The 17,577-nt window shown below is 37.8% G+C and overlaps 1 pseudogene; it reads right to left on the bottom strand.

Annotated features, from left to right (window-relative positions):
* Positions 1-5,986: 5,986 nt before the first annotated feature.
* LOC119258560 (translationally-controlled tumor protein-like) lies at positions 5,987-8,940 on the bottom strand (annotated as a pseudogene).
* Positions 8,941-17,577: the final 8,637 nt, after the last annotated feature.

Below are 17,577 nucleotides of genomic sequence, written 5' to 3'. Positions count from 1 at the left end.
TCTTTAATTTGATGTAGTCCCAGCTGTTTATCTTTCTCTTCACTATCACTGCTTTGGGTGATGTGTCTGTAAAGATGTCTTTGATGTGCAAATCCCGTAGTGCTTCGCCTATATTTCCTTCTATGTATTTTATGGTTTCAGGTCTTATGTCTAGTTCTTTAATCCATTTTGAGTTGATTTTTGTGTATGGTGTGAGGTAGTGGTCAAGCTTCATTCTTTTGCATGTAGCGACCCAGTTTTCCCAGCACCATTTATTGAACAAACTTTCTTTGCTCCAATGCATAGTCTTTGCTCCTTTGTCAAAGATTAGTTAACCATAAATCTGTGGGTTTATTTCTGGATTTTCTATTTGATTCCATTGGTCTGTATGTCTGTTCTTGTTCCAATACCATGCAGTTTTGATGATTATGGCTTTGTAGTATAGTTTGAAGTCTGGGAGTGTGATGCCTCCATTTCCTTCTTTTTTTTTCAGTAGAGCTTTGGCTATTCGGGGTTTTTGGTGATTCCATATGAATTTCATCAATAATTGTTCTATTTCTTTGAAGAATGCCATTGAGATTTTGATTGGAATAGCATTGAATCTGTATATTGCTTTTGGTAGGATGGCCATTTTAATAATGTTTATTCTTCCAATCCATGAGCAGGGGATGTCTTTCCATTTCTTTGTGTCTTCTTCTATTTCTTTTAACAGTGTTTTATAGTTTTCTTTGTATAGGTCCTTTACCTCTTTTGTTAGATTTATTCCCAAATATTTGATTTTTTTTGTTTCGATAATAAAAGGGGTGGTTTTTTTGATTTCTTCTTCTTCAGATTTATTGTTTGTGTATAGGAAGGCTACTGACTTTTGCGTGTTGATTTTGTATCCTGCCACTTTACTGAATTGATTGATGAGTTGAATTAGTTTTTCTGTGGAGATTTTGGGGTTCTCTATGTATATTATCATATCATCTGCAAATAGTGATAGTTTGACTTCTTCTTTTCCTATTTGGATTCCTTGGATGTCTTTCTCTTGTCTTATTGCTCTGGCTAGGACTTCCAGTATTATATTGAAAAGCAGTGGTGAGAGTGGACATCCTTGTCTTGTTCCAGATCTTAATGGAATTGCTTTCAGCTTTTCACCATTGAGAATGATACTGGCTGTTGGCTTCTCATAGATGGCCTTTATGATGTTGAGGTATGTTCCTTGTATCCCAAGAATTTCAAGGGCTTTTATCATGAATGGGTGTTGCACTTTGTCGAAAGCTTTCTCAGCATCTATTGATATTATCATATGGTTTTTATATTTCTTTTTGTTGATGTGTTGGATAACGTTGATTGATTTTCGGATGTTAAACCATCCTTGTGCCCCTGGAATGAATCCAACTTGGTCGTGGTGAATTATCTTATGGATACATTGTTGGATTCTGATAGCTAAAATTTTATTGAGGATTTTTGCATCAGTGTTCATTAGGGAGATTGGCCTGTAGTTTTCCTTTTTTGTGTTGTCCTTATTCGGTTTTGGTATTAGTGTAATATTGGCTTCATAGAACATGTTTGGTATTGTCCCTTCCTTCTCAATTTTTTGGAAGAGTTTGTGAAGGATAGGCACTAATTCGTCTCTGAATGTTTGGTAGAATTCATTTGTAAATCCATCAGGTCCTGGGCTTTTGTTTTTGGGGAGGTTTTTAATTACCATTTCAATTTCGCTGCTTGTAATTGGTCTGTTTAGGTGTTCTATTTCTTCTTTATCTAGCTTTGGGTGATTGTAGAGTTGTAGGAATTTGTCCATCTCCTCTAGATTGTTGAACTTGTTTCCATATAACTGTTCATAGTAGTTACTGATTATTCTTTTGATTTCTGCTGTGTCCGTTGTGATTTCTCCTCTTTCATTTATGATTCTGTGTATTTGTGCTTTCTCCCTTTTTTCCTTTGTGAGCCTGGCTAGGGGTTTGTCTATTTTATTGATTTTTTCAAAGAACCAGCTCTTGGTTTCATTGATCTTTTGGATTGTTTTTTTAGTTTCAATTTCATTTATTTCTGCTTTGGTTTTATTATTTCTTTTCTTCTACTGGTTCTGGGGTTTTTTGTTGTTCTTTTTCTAGATCTTTGAGCTTCGAGATTAGGTTGTTTCTTTGAGTTCTTTCTTGTTTTTTGATGTGAGCTTCTATTGCTATATATTTTCCTCTTATTACTGCTTTTGCTGCATCCCATACATTTAGGATATTGGTGTCCTCCTTGTCATTCAATTCAAAGAATTTTTTAATTTCTTCTTTGATCTCCTCGTTAGTCCAGTGGTCTTCCAGTAGTGTGGCTTTTAATCTCCATGAGGTAGGATAGTACCTTGCCTTCTTTTTATGGTTTATTTCTAGTTTGATGCCTTCGTGGTCAGAAAAGATGGTTGGTATGATTTCAATCTTGGTGTATCTGTTGATGTTTGTCTTGTGCCCCAGTATGTGATCGATCCTGGAGAATGATCCGTGTGCGCTTGAGAAAAATGTGTACTCCGTTTTTTTTGGGTTTAGTGTTCTATAGATGTCTGTTAAGCCCAAATGCTCTAGGTCCTTATTTAGAGCTTTAGTTTCTTTACTTATTTTTTGTCTTGTTGATCTATCCATTGTTGATAGTGGTGTGTTGAAGTCTCCCACTACATATGTGTTTTCTCTGATGTCTGTTTTCAGAGAGGACAACAGTTGTCTGATATATTTTGGTGCTCTTTCGTTTGGTGAGTATATGTTAATGAGTGTTATTTCTTCTTGAAGTATTGTCCCCTTAATCATAATGTAGTGACCATTGGGGTCTCTTTTTATTTTTTTGAGTTTGAAGTCTGTTTTATCTGATATAAGTATAGCTGTTCCTGCTTTCTTTTTTGGCCCATTTGCTTGTAGGATTGTTTTCCATCCTTTGACTTTGAGCCTATTTTTATCTTTTGTAGCTAAATGTGTTTCCTGGAGACAGCAAAAGGTTGGGTTTTGTTTCTTAATCCAGGCTGCAACTCTGTGTCTTTTTATTGAAGAGTTTAGTCCATTTACATTTAGAGTTAATATTGATATGTTAGCATCTGTATTTGCCATTATGTTTGTCTTTCCTTTGATTTTATTTATTTATTCTTTTAATAACTTTTTTTTTGGTCTTCTTTTGTTGTTATTCGTCCCTCTGAGGTTCTGGCTTTAGGATTCCTTGTAGTATTTTTTGGAGTGGGGGTTTAGTCGCAATGAAATTCCGGAGTTTCTCTTTGTCTGGGAAGGTCCATATTCTTTCTTCATGGAGGAAAGAGAGCTTTGCGGGATAGAGTATTCTTGGTTGGCATCTGTTTTCTTGGAGTCTGTTGACTATGTCCCTCCACTCTCTCCTTGCCCGTAGTGTTTCTTCAGAGAAGTCTGATGTCAGCCTGATTGGTTTTCCTTTGAATGTTATCTGTTTCTTCCCTCTTGTCAGCTTCATTATTTTTTCCTTGTCCTGGATTCTTGGGAGCTTTACTATTATGTGTCTTGCTGTGTTTTTCCTTTCGTCGTGGAAGTTTGGTGTTCTTCTTGCTTCTTGTATATCAATTTTCAGCTCCTTCTTCTCATTTGGGAAGTTCTCTTCAATTATATCCATGAATATTTTCTCTGTTCCTACATCTCTCTCCTCTCCTTCTGGAATTCCTATAACTCTTATATTTCCTTTCCTCATGGAGTCAGATAGTTCCCGAAGTCTTTCTTCATTCTTTTTCCTTCGTACTTCTCTTTCCTTTTCTGTTTTGGTTCTTTTTATTTCTGTGTCTTCAAGATTACTTATTCGTTCTTCCATTTCATCTATTCTGCTTTCATTGCTTTTCCCAGAGTTCTTTAGTTCCTCCATTAATTCTTTGATCTCCTGCATTTCTCTTACTTCCCTCTTTAGGGACTCAATTTCCTTCTTCTGATCTATCACTTTTTTAATCATGGCAATTTTAAATTCTCTTTCTGGAAGGCTCAGAAGTTCTTCCAAGTTGCTGTCGTTGCAATCTGGGGAGTGGTTTTCTTTTTGTGGTGTGCTTCTTTCCTGAGGAGTTGTTAGGTTGCGTGTGGTTCTTCTACTCCCTACTGTCTGTTTTCTAATTTGTCGTATGCGTTGGGACACTGTGTTGCTCGGACTGACTGACATCTTGGGTGAACTTCTCCGCTCCCCTCTGGCTCTTCCAGGAGCCATCTCTGTCTTCTGGGGGAGCTTTCTGCTGGTTTTAGGCAGTTTTTACTGAAGAAATGTCCCTGTTCTCAAATGGCGAAGCGGGATGCAGTCCCTGTGCCTCCGGTTTCAGGCACACTCTTCTGCGCACCCAGTCTGCCCCAGACGTGGGTGCCTGCTCCCTCTGTGGGCTCAGACTGCTGGTCGGAAGGGGCCTGGCGTGGAATAACTTCCCGGCTGGCCACTGGGTCCTCCAGAAACCTTCTGCCCTTTTCAAGCAGTCTTAAGAAATGTCCTGTTTTATAGGGTGTTAGTGACTTTTTTTTTCCTGGTCGCTAGGTGGCGCCAGAGATCTCTCCTATTGTCCTTGGGGGGCTGTTTTTCGCCTCCCCCCACCCCGTGGGACAGAGAACAGAGCGGGAATGGTAGGGTACACCTCAACAGCTTTGGGGTGCTGTGTCTGCCTTGTGCCCCACCGTCGTGGAGAAACCACGCCCCGAATTTTCGTGCCCCGGGTCTCAGTTCAAAGCCCTCAGTTCCAGGACGCGGGCTGTAGCCCAGTTCAGTGGCGCGGGAATGGCGCCTTTTGCACAGCTCCCGTGCCTGGGCGCCTGGTTCCTGCTCACTCAGGGAGGGACCTTCACCTCAGTGAGGTCCTCCGCGCGTCTCCCCGCAAGCCTAGGTCGTCTCCCCGCAAGCCTAGGTCGCAGGCGCGGGGACCTGGGCAGCCGCGATCCAGGTCTGCACTTGTTTTTCAAGCTCCCCGAGCGCGCCGCTTTCCCGCGCAGGCTTACCGGCAGCCCGGGCTGTGTTGGCGTCTCCCGGGGTCTTTGTTCTTCTCTAATGGCGCCCGGAGCCGTTCGCTCACCGCTGCGGCGGATCCTGCAGGGTTCGCCTCAGCTCCCGTTCACGGGGTGTGGTGGCTGCAATAGTTCCTTTCCACTCACAGTCCCGCTTGCTGCGTCGTTTGTTCTTGTGGGCCGTTTTGGTTTGTTGTTTCCTCCTCTCTGCCAGTCGGAGAGTGCCGCCTCTGTGGGCGGGGGAGGGGAGCAGGGTTCTGCGCTTCCCTCCCTTCTAGTCCTCTTTTATGGCCACTTTCTTCTTCGGGCAGTTCGCTGGCGTCACCCGTTTATCTTCCGTGTCCCAGTTCTCACTGGGACCTGCCGCTTTTCCTCCCTATTCACTTTTTTTAATGGGAGATCTTACTCGCAGCGTCTCCTCGCCGCCATGTTGCTCCGCCCCCCCTTTTCTCAAATGGTTTTTAATCTTTCTTCATTTAACCTATAAATATTCCTGTAAGTGCAATTTAATTTACATCTCAATTTGAATGTTTTTTTTTAAAGATTTATTTATTTATTTATACAAGCACTGGGTACAGTCAGAGGCACAGGAGGTTGAGAGAATTCACCAGAGCCAGAGCAGAGAGCAGAACAGGTAGAGTGATGAAGTACACTGCTGAGGGAAGCAGCGGGCGGCAGGAGAGGTCTGCGCGCCATGTGGGATCCTTTCCCAGAGGCTGGGGATCGAACAGGTGCTGCAGAGACTACGGGCAGCTTTGCAACCCAGCGCTCAACTGCTGTGCCACCGGGGAGACCCTGAATATGTTATGTTTTCATACTATGAAACAAAATACCCATTCCAATTCAAAATAGTTTTTTTTTTTAAATTTGAATGCATTTTATTTTAGATAAATTACAATGTTTTTTCTTAAAAACAATGTCTCCACTTCAAATAAGTCAAGGTCAGAATAAATAAATGGCTCAAGTTGACATCAATTGCCTTTGTCTGTCCTGTTGTGGAGGTGAAAAGCAGCAACCAGTTATGAAGACAGGTGATAGATGCAAAGCAATTGACAAATTTGTTAACATTTTTCCATTTCTAAACCAGTCTTAAAGAAAATCATATATGGGGTCACACCATTCTCATTGTAGTCCTCTAGCAGATCAACCATACCACCTGGATTCATGTTTTCACTAATAAAGAACTGGCAGTTTTTGAAATTAGCAAGGATATGCTTGATTTGTTCTGCAGCCTGTGTCATAAAAGATATTTCTCTTTCTGGTCTCTTCTTCAAATTTGCCTTTTATTGATTACACGCAATCTTTGATGTACTTCTTATATGCTTCTTTTGCAAAGCTGGTTTCCCACAAATGGTGGCTCAGGATAATATCAACACCAGTGATTTCTGTGCTTTTGTCCTCAGGGCCTTCAGTGGAGGCATCTCCACCAATGAGTGCATCATCAATGTTACCTTCTGTCCTACTGAATAGATGTCCTTTCTATTCAAATTGATCTATAGATTCAATGTAACCTCCATCAAAATCTCAGCATATTTCTTTTAGAAATTGACAGGTTGATTCTAAATTTCATATGGAAATGCAGAGAATCTGGAAGAGCCAAAACAATTTGGGAGAAAAAGGACAAAATTGGAGGACTCATAATGACTTCAAGACTTATAGATATTGGTGTCAAAATAGTTCAGTAGTTCAATGAAACAGAATAGAGAATTAAGAAATAGGTCTATACGTATGTAGGTTATTGTATTCAACAAAGGTACAAGGCAATACAGCATGGGACATATACGGTTTTTCCAATGAATGGTGCAAGCATAATTACCAAAAAAAGAACTCCATATCTCTCACCATATAAAAATATTAATTCAAAATGAATCATAGACCTAACTGTAAAACCTAAAATTATAAAATTTCAACAAGAAAAAAATGTTGATTTTTGGCTTTGGTTAGGGAAAGATTCTTTACATGCCATGCCAAAAGATATAGCCACTAAAATTTTTTGATAAATTCAACTTTATAAAAATTAAGAACTTCTGCTCTTCAAAGGGCATTTAAAAATACAAAAAGGCAAATCATAGATTGGAAAAAAAATTGCAAATCACGTGGCAAATAAAGGGGTTGTATGCAGATACATAAAAAATTCTTGAAATTCAATAGAAGAATATAGACAAATAATAGTATGGATAAAAGGTTTAAGAGACTTTTCACCCAAGAAAATATTCCAGTGGTGCATAAGCACATGAAATGGTACTAAACATCATTAGTCACTGGGGATTTGCTAATTCAAATCGATGTAAATGATTATCTGTATGCGCACTAGAATGTTTAAATGAAACAAACCAATCTAAACCAAATGTTGGAGAGGATATAGAGCAGACATTACTGGTGGGAATGTAAAACGTTACAACCACTTTGGAAAACAGTTTGGCAGGCCCTTAAAATGTTAAACCAGCTAGGTATCTATACCCAACCCTAAGTAATTACCCAAGATAAATGAAAACATACATCTACACAAAAGTTTGAACACAAAAGTTCATAACAGCTTTATTTGTAATAACTGAAAATTGGAATCTTCCCAAATGTCCATCAAATGGTGAATGGATATAGTATGTGTGTGTGTGTGTGTGTGTGTGTATATATATATGTGTGTGTGTGTGTATGCACAATGCAATATTATTTACCAATAAAAATGAAAGAACACTGATACACAGGAAAAAAAAAGAATGGATTTCCAAATAATTAAGTGAAAAAAATCATACATAAAGAGTATATACTTTTAAATTCTGTTTATGTAAAATTCTAGAAAATACAAATTAATCTATACAAACAGGAAACAGATCAATTGGTGTCATGAGGTGGCGTGGGACAGAAGGGTGATATTACAAACAGACATGCGGTAACTTCTGGGGTGATCCATATATTCATTATCTTGATTGTAGTGATGGTTACACAGTTATATTCATGTTAAAACTTAACGTATTGACACTTTAAGCATATGCAGATTATTGTATGCCAATTATACCTCAGTTAAAAAAGCCAATTATACCTCAGTTAAAAAAGCTGTTGCTTTTTTAAACAGCATCCCTATTTTGGAATGTGTAAGTGTGATAGGGTAAGATAACAACTGTACATAATCTCATTATCGAAAAGTTAATATTTAGACATTTATTTCTAGTTAATTTCTCTATAAAAATTCTTTTAAAAACATATCGGGAATAAAACTGTGTATGTATTTTTTTTAAATTCCCTATAATGTACAGGCAGGGGTGAGAGTCAGTGCATCCATTGCTAGTTTCTCACGTCTCTACAAGCAGATAATGCTAATCTTTTAGATTAGCTGGGAATGTTTTGGCAGAACTGCCTGCCCTATGTTCAGCCTCTACTCATTCATTACAAAGATATTTATTGATTCCCTGCCATTTAGTATATACTGTACTAAGTGCCAGGATACTATTGTAAACAAGATGGGTAACTTTCCTGGCCTCCTAGGTGGAGTAAAGGATGGCTGGAGGTTTTATCTCCATGCTACTGCCCATAGTAGTTCTACCCAGATAGCTTGTAGGAAACCTACTGTGACTGATTTGTGACTCTTCAAGTTGCTTTTTTTTTTATTTTTCAGGTAAATGCCTAGTAAAGATTTATGCCAGGGAAAGAAAAAAAAAAGGCCATACCTTCTTACCATGGAGGAATTAATGTTTTAATGTCTTTCTCATGCAGATGTACACACAGGTGCCTCTGAAATGAGCCAAAAGTGTTAACTAGGCAGCATGCTGGTTCTGCCAGCACCACATTGCTTAATTTGTGCTCCCGATATGAGACTTAATCTAGATTTTAGAATAATCCTGGAGTTTTCCTGCAGAGATTGAATCTACACCCTTGGGACAATGTTGCATAGGGTGACAACATTGAGACATGTGATGTGGACAAACTCATGGTCTTGTACCTTAGTCAGGGGAGAAATGGAACACCTCCAGTTCCTTTCATGAAGACCTTCAAGGCCATAATTCAGGTCATACCCCATTGCCTTACAACTGGGAGGGACTTTCTACTCAACCCAGAACTAAGGGAGCTTGGTGTCAGGTGCCAGAAATTAGCCAGCAATTTTATAAGCTGTGTCCTGCTGATTCTCTCTTCAGCGCCTCAAGCTCAAGCTCCTTTCACCTCAAAACCTTCTCAACTCTTGTTCAGATTTCTGCTGAATTCTTTATCAGGGTAGTCTTCCTGACAAGTCCTGGAGCCTCTTAGTGTGGTGTTTATGACAATTTTTTCACTTTCCAACCTACTTAGAAACTTTCTTTTTTACCACTTGCCACATCTCTTGATTGCCTGATTATTGATAATTAAAAGTCACTTAAATCTGAAAAGCTTGAATATGCTTAATCATTTAAGGTCTGAAAACCTTAAATATGCTTCAAAATTCAGTTGATAGTTTGGTTGGAGGATAACCTGGGCAATTTTCTCAGAGGAAGTAAGATCTGTGCAAAGATATAATTGTTGCCCCTCTGAAAGGTAAACCATGTCCTGTGTTCAGGAGGATATCACTTTTGGGATCACAGACTGGTCCCTGGCTGGCCTGGAAACCCTATTATTCAATTGCTATTTTTATACTTTTGGAGGAAAATACCCTCATCATTTCTCTATATAGAACTGGTAGGATTAATACTTATTACATGGAGTCAAAGATTAAATACTTTTCAGGGTGACTTAATTAGTATGGGGTTTCCTTTTAGGGTGACAAATGTTTTATAACTAGATAGAGGTAATAGTTGCCCAACATTATAAATGTACTGAAGTGTCACTGAGTTGTATACTTTAAAATGGCTAATTTTATGTGATATGAATTTTACCTCAATTAAAAAAGTAGTAATTCTTAGGAAAGAATTTCACAATAAAAGTCTAGGGATTTCAGTCATCACTAAGGTCATAGGATTCCCTGGAGATGTAGCCATCTGTGTCTTTTCCACCCCCCACTTCTACCCCACTTCAACCCTACCCTCCATCCCTGTATCATTTGAAGTCAGCTGGATTTAATCTACTACTTAGAAGTCCTATTTTTAGCAGTAAATTGTTGGCAAAGAGGAATAGCTATCATGGAAGAAAATGAAAATAACTCCTGACTATCCTCTGAATATATCCTTTCTACGGATATTTTTCTACATAGCTTCCTTATTCAAAACATCTTTTGGGTGCTATGTTTCAGATATATGTGATGGATTCTGGTGTCATGAAGTTTTAGTCATGTTACAGCAACAATACATGATTTTGGATGAATTTAATTACGTTAGTCTCACTGTAAATGATTCTATTTATTCAAGTCAACAGATATTTTCTTAATACTTTCTGTGTGTCTGTCAGGGTAGGAGGTGCTAGGAATACAGAGATGAATAATATATATATATATATGTGTATATATATATATACACATATATATACCCCCAATCAAAAAATATGTTCTAATAATCACATTGATTATATAAATGGTTATGTTTCAAATATAGGAAGAAGTATATCAGAATATGAAAGTGAGCTTCAAGTTATCACTGCCATGGTCACTGCTGGGTCCCTAACATACATAGTCAGTCTTACACATTGAGGATATTCAGCAAATATTTTTGATAAACAGATGAAGTTATTCACAATTAGTGCTGTTTTCACTATGGATTTCTTTTGCGGTTCTTACATCATCCAGTATTGACTCAAACCAGAAATGCCTAATTTGTTGTCCGTAATCCAGAAATTGTAATGAATGTATTCTTTTTTACCCTTCTCAGTTGAAAATACCATTTTCATGTCTTCAAAGTGTCTGTTTTTAATTGATGTAGCCTGATCACATAAGTGGGACAAGGGCCATAGAAAAACCCCTTCTGGGATCATGCTCAGCGAAATAAGCCAAAAAGAAAAAGAAAAATACCGGATGGTCTCACTCATAGCAGGAATCTAGAAAACTTAAATAAGGGACCAGGAAAATGAATATAAGAAAGTGAAAATCAAAATCAACAAAAAACTATGAACCAGAGACACTTTTTGGGGGGTGGGGGGCGGGAGGGGAAGGATTGGGGTCAGAATGGGGCGTTTGCAAATGTATGGGGGAATATAAAAATAAAATTTATTATAAAAAAAAAAAAAAAAAGAAAAACCCCTTCTGAGGAGGTACAATTTAGGTACTGATACAGGCATTGGTGCCAGGAGTGAGTGCCCCAATAATAAAAAATTTTTAATTGGCATAAATAATAAGTATTATATAACATAAATCTAAAGTTGGTGTGTGTGTGTGTGTGTGTGTGTGTAAAGAAAGACAGAATATATTCTATCTATCCATCCAAATACACATCCGTTTGAAGCTAACCTTTCCTCTGTTGCTGAACTAGGCACAAAATAGTCTACACTGCACTACCCCCAACTCCCACTACATATATATAGCCAGTTAGATTCCAGTTCATCCTGTTGCAACTAATTGGTATATAGGTCCCCTGCAAAAGAGTTTTTGGGATGAACATAATATTGTAATAAGTATATTAGAAAATATCATTGGATATATGATCTCAGATCACTCAACTTCTGTCTGAATTTTCCTGTCTATGAAAAAAGGATCAATACACAAACTTTTTTTGTGTGTGTGTGCTTTTTTAAAAAATGCATTTATTTTTAATTTATACAAGCACTGGGTACAGTCAGAAGCGCAGGAGGGTAAGAGAATTCACCAGAGCCAGAGCGGGGAACAGAACAGGCAGACTGATGAAACACACTGCTGAGGGGAGCAGTGGGCGCTGCAGAAGAGGTCTGCGCACAATGTGGGCCCCTCGCACCATGTGGCAGCCAGGGATTGAACCGGCGCTGTAGAGGCTGCGGGCAGCTTCACAGCCTAGCGCTCAACTGCTGCACCACCAGGGGAGGCCCTAAAGAAACTTTTATATATCATGTAAGCATTTGCAAATCTTCTCTTCTTTAACACACACAAAACCTTTGATTGTAAGTTATTATTATTATTCCTGTTTTTGATGGTAATACTAGAACTCAAAGAATAGATGACTTGCCTAAGATATCCCAGATAATGAGTCAAGATTTCCAACTTTATGTCCTCTGTGCATTTTACTCTCACTTCAACTGCTCTTTGTTTTAGAATCAAAATTATTAAATTCTATAGAAAATACATAATGCATATTTTTACTCATTTTTTATCATAAGTAAGATGTCACAGTGATGGTTATCAATGACAAGAATTTTGCTATCTGCTTAATAACTCTCCATTATAAAAGATGGACAGTCTTCTTAAATTAGTATACTAACACGGCAGCATGCATTAGAGACTGCAGAATCTTGCAAAGTGCTTTTTCTGCCATTCTAATTAAGTATGAAGTACAGTCAGGCAATCTTTCTTTAAAAAGAATGAATATATAGTATCCTCAGTGGAAAATATGGGCAAAACTATTCTGAGTTGTTTAATGCTTAGGACAAATCAATAACATTCCAAATTCCAGTTCAGTGATGCAGAATATGACTCAAAGCCAAAACAAAATACTGAGAACAAATCATGAAGAAAAATTTCCCTACTTGAGACTCACGTTACAACTCAGTTTCTTTCTTTCTCATTAAGCAAAACTAATTGAAAACACTGTTCAATTGGATACTTAATTTTTTTGAGATTTTTACTGTTTTTACAGGAAATACAATGAAATGTATCTGGTCTATGATTTAAATCAATTGTGCAGACACAGTTCTCCAGGGGAGATTCTCAAAGAAGTAGAGGGATATTTTGCTCTTTTTAACTAGTTTTCTAAGTAGTGAGTGTGTAGACAAATTATGTTTTCCCTGTTGTGTATGTGACTTGGGCTTTACTAAAGAACATCAGTATTTTTGTACTATTTTTTTAAAGACAGTTACTTAAAATAAATTTAAAACATTTGTTAAGACTGAGACTAGAATGTCTATTGACTTCAAACAGCCTATTGGGATTTCAAAGTGTGTGCTAGTGAGATACTGTTAGCAAGAACACATAGTTGAAAACTTGCTCATTAACATCAACTTTTGTTGTTTTATTTTAGTTACTCATATATTGAATATTTTCTCTTCCTGATTCATTTTCCCATTTGTAGCAGAGGCAGCCAGATGACCATTTAAATACTTAAACACTCCCTTCTTCCACTACAATAAAAGACACGTGACTGGCCAGCTGTACTATATGTCCTTGCTTCTCTCGTTAGTGTAAGTTTACTTGAATGGAATTTGAGTAGCTTTGGCCTGTAAAAATTTCTCTAACACATACTTCCCCAGGATGGTAGTCTGCCTCCAAGATGGATCCCAATGATCGTGACTCCTGGCATTTATGTCCCTGTGTTATACCCTCCTTCACTGAATATGACTGCTTTATATAACTAATAGGATATTGCAGAAATGATGGAATGTGATTTCCAAGTCTAGGTCATAAAAGATATCGCAACCTTAATCTTGCACTTTTAAGTTTCTTTCTCTGAGGGAAGCCGGGTGCTATGTCTTGAGGTCATTCATATAGCCTTATACAAGGTCTATGTGGCAAGGAATTGAGTCTACCTGCCCATAACCAGCAGTAAGTGAACCACATTAGATGCAAGTACTTAAACCCTAATCAAGCCTTACTATACAGATATGAAACTCATGAAAGACCTTGAGCAAGAACCATTTTTCTAAGCCACTGTAGGGTAAGGAAAAAAGTATCAGGCTTTTCTGCCCTCCCGCCATTAGGATGGATGACAGAACCCTGTGGTCCTGAATGCATGCCTGATGGCGGGCACCTGGAGTAGGGTGTGGGCATATGTAGATGGGATTCACCTGGGCTAAGACTGGGCTTTTAAGGGCGGCATCATGGGGATGCCAGCAGAAGCCGAGAGAGAGAGAACCACAAGAGAGCAGAGAAGCAAGGTCACAAGAAAACTCCTGAGAGCCCAGATAGAGTGAAGACTTGCTGGGGGCTGGGAGGCTGGCAAGCCTCCCAGCCCCCCAGCCCCCTTACCTGCCATGTACCCAGTAAATCCCCATAAAAGCCCGCAAAAGCCACTGAGGGCTCCAGGACTCCTCCTTTACCCCGTCTGCTGGATAAGAAAACCTGCACTATGTCCATTCCTTCCCCTACAGCCACTCTACGAGAAACTGAGAGATAATAAATATTAAATTGTTGTTTTAAGTCACTAAGTTTGTTAGGTAGTAATAGATAACTGATACATCTGGCCAGTGGGATGGCAATGTTCATGGCAATCTTGAAAGCCACATTGTTGAAGAGACCAGAGTTGTAATAAGCTGAGGTTCCTCAATTACTGAGCTTTTACTAGTTTTTCCACTCCTTGCATCAACCTGGACTGTTTAGAGAGAAATAAATTTCTTTAGAGCCATTACATTTGTAACTTAAATTTTACAGTAGATTAGCCTGTCCTAATATACCAAAGTTGTATTCTTCCTTTCTTCCTTTAAGCTTTACGTAGTTATAAGGGTATTATTCCTCTGAGCAAGGGTTACTGTTGGTATAGTACCACTGTCCAAACATTATCAAAACCACTTTATTGGTATGTAAAAAAAGCATATAAATAAACATTCAAGTCACCTTCCCAACTGAAAATTCTATTTTATTTGTCTAGCACTGTGTGTTTTACTAACACAGTTTCAGTTGATTCTGTGGTACTTTGCCAAGATTCTCTAGCTCCTACGAGTGGTGACTGGCAATGGCTTACAGCTAGCCCCCTTCTACAGAGAATTATTATTAACCACTGGGCACCAACTCATAAAGCTATGCCCCCTCAATGTGTGACCCAGAATCAGTGGTCAAACAATATGATGATATACAAGTCCAGCCCTCTTGTCACAGGAATGACAAGTTGAAGTGCTATTTATATTCTAGAGTACTCTCCTTTGTGAATTGGGTCCAGGCTAGAATTTTACTTAATAACAAAGCATTACTTAGCAGTCTTTTGCTTTCCTGTAATATTCCTCTCCCTTTCTTATGGGTTTTTCTCAAAGAATACTCACTCTATCTCAGAGTCTCTCAGATTCTGATTCCACAGAATCTGCTCTAAGACTACCAATCTCCATGAAACAGGACAGGAGAGGTAAAATCTTCTAGTTATAGATTACTGATTCATTGTGTAAAGAAAATGTGTTCTCAGTCCAAAATCTTGAAGACTTAAAAACCGAAAAATAATGGAGAAATTAAGAAATTAAAAATTTGATAATATGGAGATATCAACAAAATGATAAATTTTAAGAATGACTAAGAAAAAGAACATAAATCATCAAGATCAGAGATAAAAGAGAGGTTATCACTATAAATCCTAAAGACAGTAAAAGGGCAGTAAGATAAAAGTATGAAAAATGTATAACAAAAAAATCTGACAATTTAGATAAAATATGCAAATTTCTTGAAAAATGCAATTTACCACAATCAACACAGATTAAACAAAAAATATTAATAATATTATGCATATTTAATAAATTAAATATATCACCAACAGCTTTTCAAAACAGAAAACTAGATTCAAATTATTTCATTAGTGAATTCTCTCAAACGCTCATGGAAGAAATAACACTAATCTTACAAAAACTCTTAAAAAATGTAGAGCAGGATGGAACACTTTCCTACTTGTTTGTGAGGCATTCATAACCCTAATTCTAAAATATCACATAGAAATTATAAGAAAAGAATATTCTTATGAACCCCCAAATCATTGGGACAAAATAATTAGTAGAATCCAACAGTATATAATATTGTTGGGAACAATAAACCAAGACCAAGAAGGATATAGTCCAAGAACATAAGGTTGGTTTAACACTCAAAAATCAATCTCCTTAATCACATTAATCGAATAAAGGAGAAAAAAATGCAAAAGATAATTTCAGCAACATGGACAGAGCTGGAAGCAAAATAATCCAGAAGGAAAAAGATAAATATCAGATGATTGTACTTACATGGGAATACAGAAAAGCCAAACAATGGATCAGCCAAAGACCTACCTTGCAAGCTGACCATAGATATAAGGCATCCACAAGGGGAGAGGCTGGGAAAGGGTGAACATGGGGATAAGGAGGAGAGCACAAGGAAATATGGTGATGTACTATGAGTGTATGGTGGTGGGAGAACTATGGTGACCACCCCTGAGAAGTCATATATTGTCCCAAAATTAACAACAATGTAAGAAAAAAGTACTACATTTAAAAAGTGTAATTAAAAATTTAAATTTTGTTTTTAAAATATTATTTTTAGAACTTCAGATCTTCAAAGGACATCATAAAGAGCATGTAAAACAAGTTACAAGCTAGTAGATATTCATAGTACTAAGATCTAATATCTAGAATGTATAAGGAAATAACAAGATATTCAGTAGATAAATGAGCAAGACATTGACCAGACATTTCACCAAAGAAATTTAAATGGCCCCAAAACATATGAAAATATGCTCAACCTAATTAGTTATCAAGAAAATGCAAAAGCAATGAGGTACCCATACCCATCAGATTGACAAAAATTTAAAAATAGACAATACCATATGTTGATGAATACTTGTATTAGTGGCAACTCAGCTGTCTGGTGATGTATAAATGGGCACAAAAACTTAGAAAAATAGTTTGGGATTACCTCTTTGAGATGAATAGCATACTTAACAACTCAGGAATTCCACGCTAGGTGTATGCTGCAGTAACTCCTCCTCATATTCCTCAAGAGATAAACAGAAGAACAGGCATTATTTATCATAGATATGTATTTCTAGGGAAACCAAACTAATAGGATCTAGAGATCTGTTTGTCTATCTAGCTAGATATATTTATATAATGGGTTCAGCCATTGGTGATTTGACTAATGCAAAGTAATCCAGAAGGAAAAAGAGTTTTAGCACAGCAGACTAGAAACTCAGGGAGTAGGTGCAGTTGGATTGCAGATAGCCTGCTGACAACTAGGAAGAGTCAGTGTTGCAATCTGGAGGCAATCTGCTGGCAGAATTTCCTGTTGCTCTGGAGAGGTGTGTTTTTTTGTTCTGTTCAGGCTTCAACTGATTGATGAGATCTACACATTATGGAGGGCATTCTGCTTTACTCCAAGTCCACGGATTTTTAAATTTAGATTTCATCAAAAATACCCACAGAGAGACATCCAAATATCTGGGCACCATGATCCAGCCAAGCTGACATAAAATTAACTAAACTAGAAACAATGTAAGTGTCCATCAGTGGTAGACTGGATGAATAAATGGTGGCTTATAATGTATAATGAAATACTAAGGTACTGTTGAAATACCAAGGTACTAAGGTACTAGTACAATTCTAAATTGGCCTCTATGATCTCTACCCCTGATGTTACACTCTCTGCAATCCCCTTTTTTGAATGGAGGTGGAACTTATGACTAGCTTCTAACAGAATATAACAAAGTTATGGGATGTTACTCTTACGATTAAGTTATGCAATATGGCAAAGATATTGGACATCACACACACCCCCATCCCCTCCCCTCCCCGTGATTCTTACTCCCAATCCACAGTTATATACATATGCACATATAGATATCTATGTCTATATATCTGAGCAGACTCCTCCCTCTGCTGGCCTTGAAGAGACAAGCTGTTATGAGTTCTATAGCTGCAAGAAAATGAATTCTGCCAACAACCTCAATGAACTGCAAGCAGATCCTTCCCCAGTGAAAGT

Source organism: Talpa occidentalis, unplaced genomic scaffold (assembly GCF_014898055.3).
Source record: "Talpa occidentalis isolate TD23 unplaced genomic scaffold, MPIMG_talOcc4v2.1 talOcc4.5, whole genome shotgun sequence".
Classification (NCBI taxonomy): domain Eukaryota; kingdom Metazoa; phylum Chordata; class Mammalia; order Eulipotyphla; family Talpidae; genus Talpa; species Talpa occidentalis.
The sequence above is the reverse complement of the archived record's forward strand: the minus strand, read 5'-3'. Positions and strand labels throughout refer to the sequence as shown.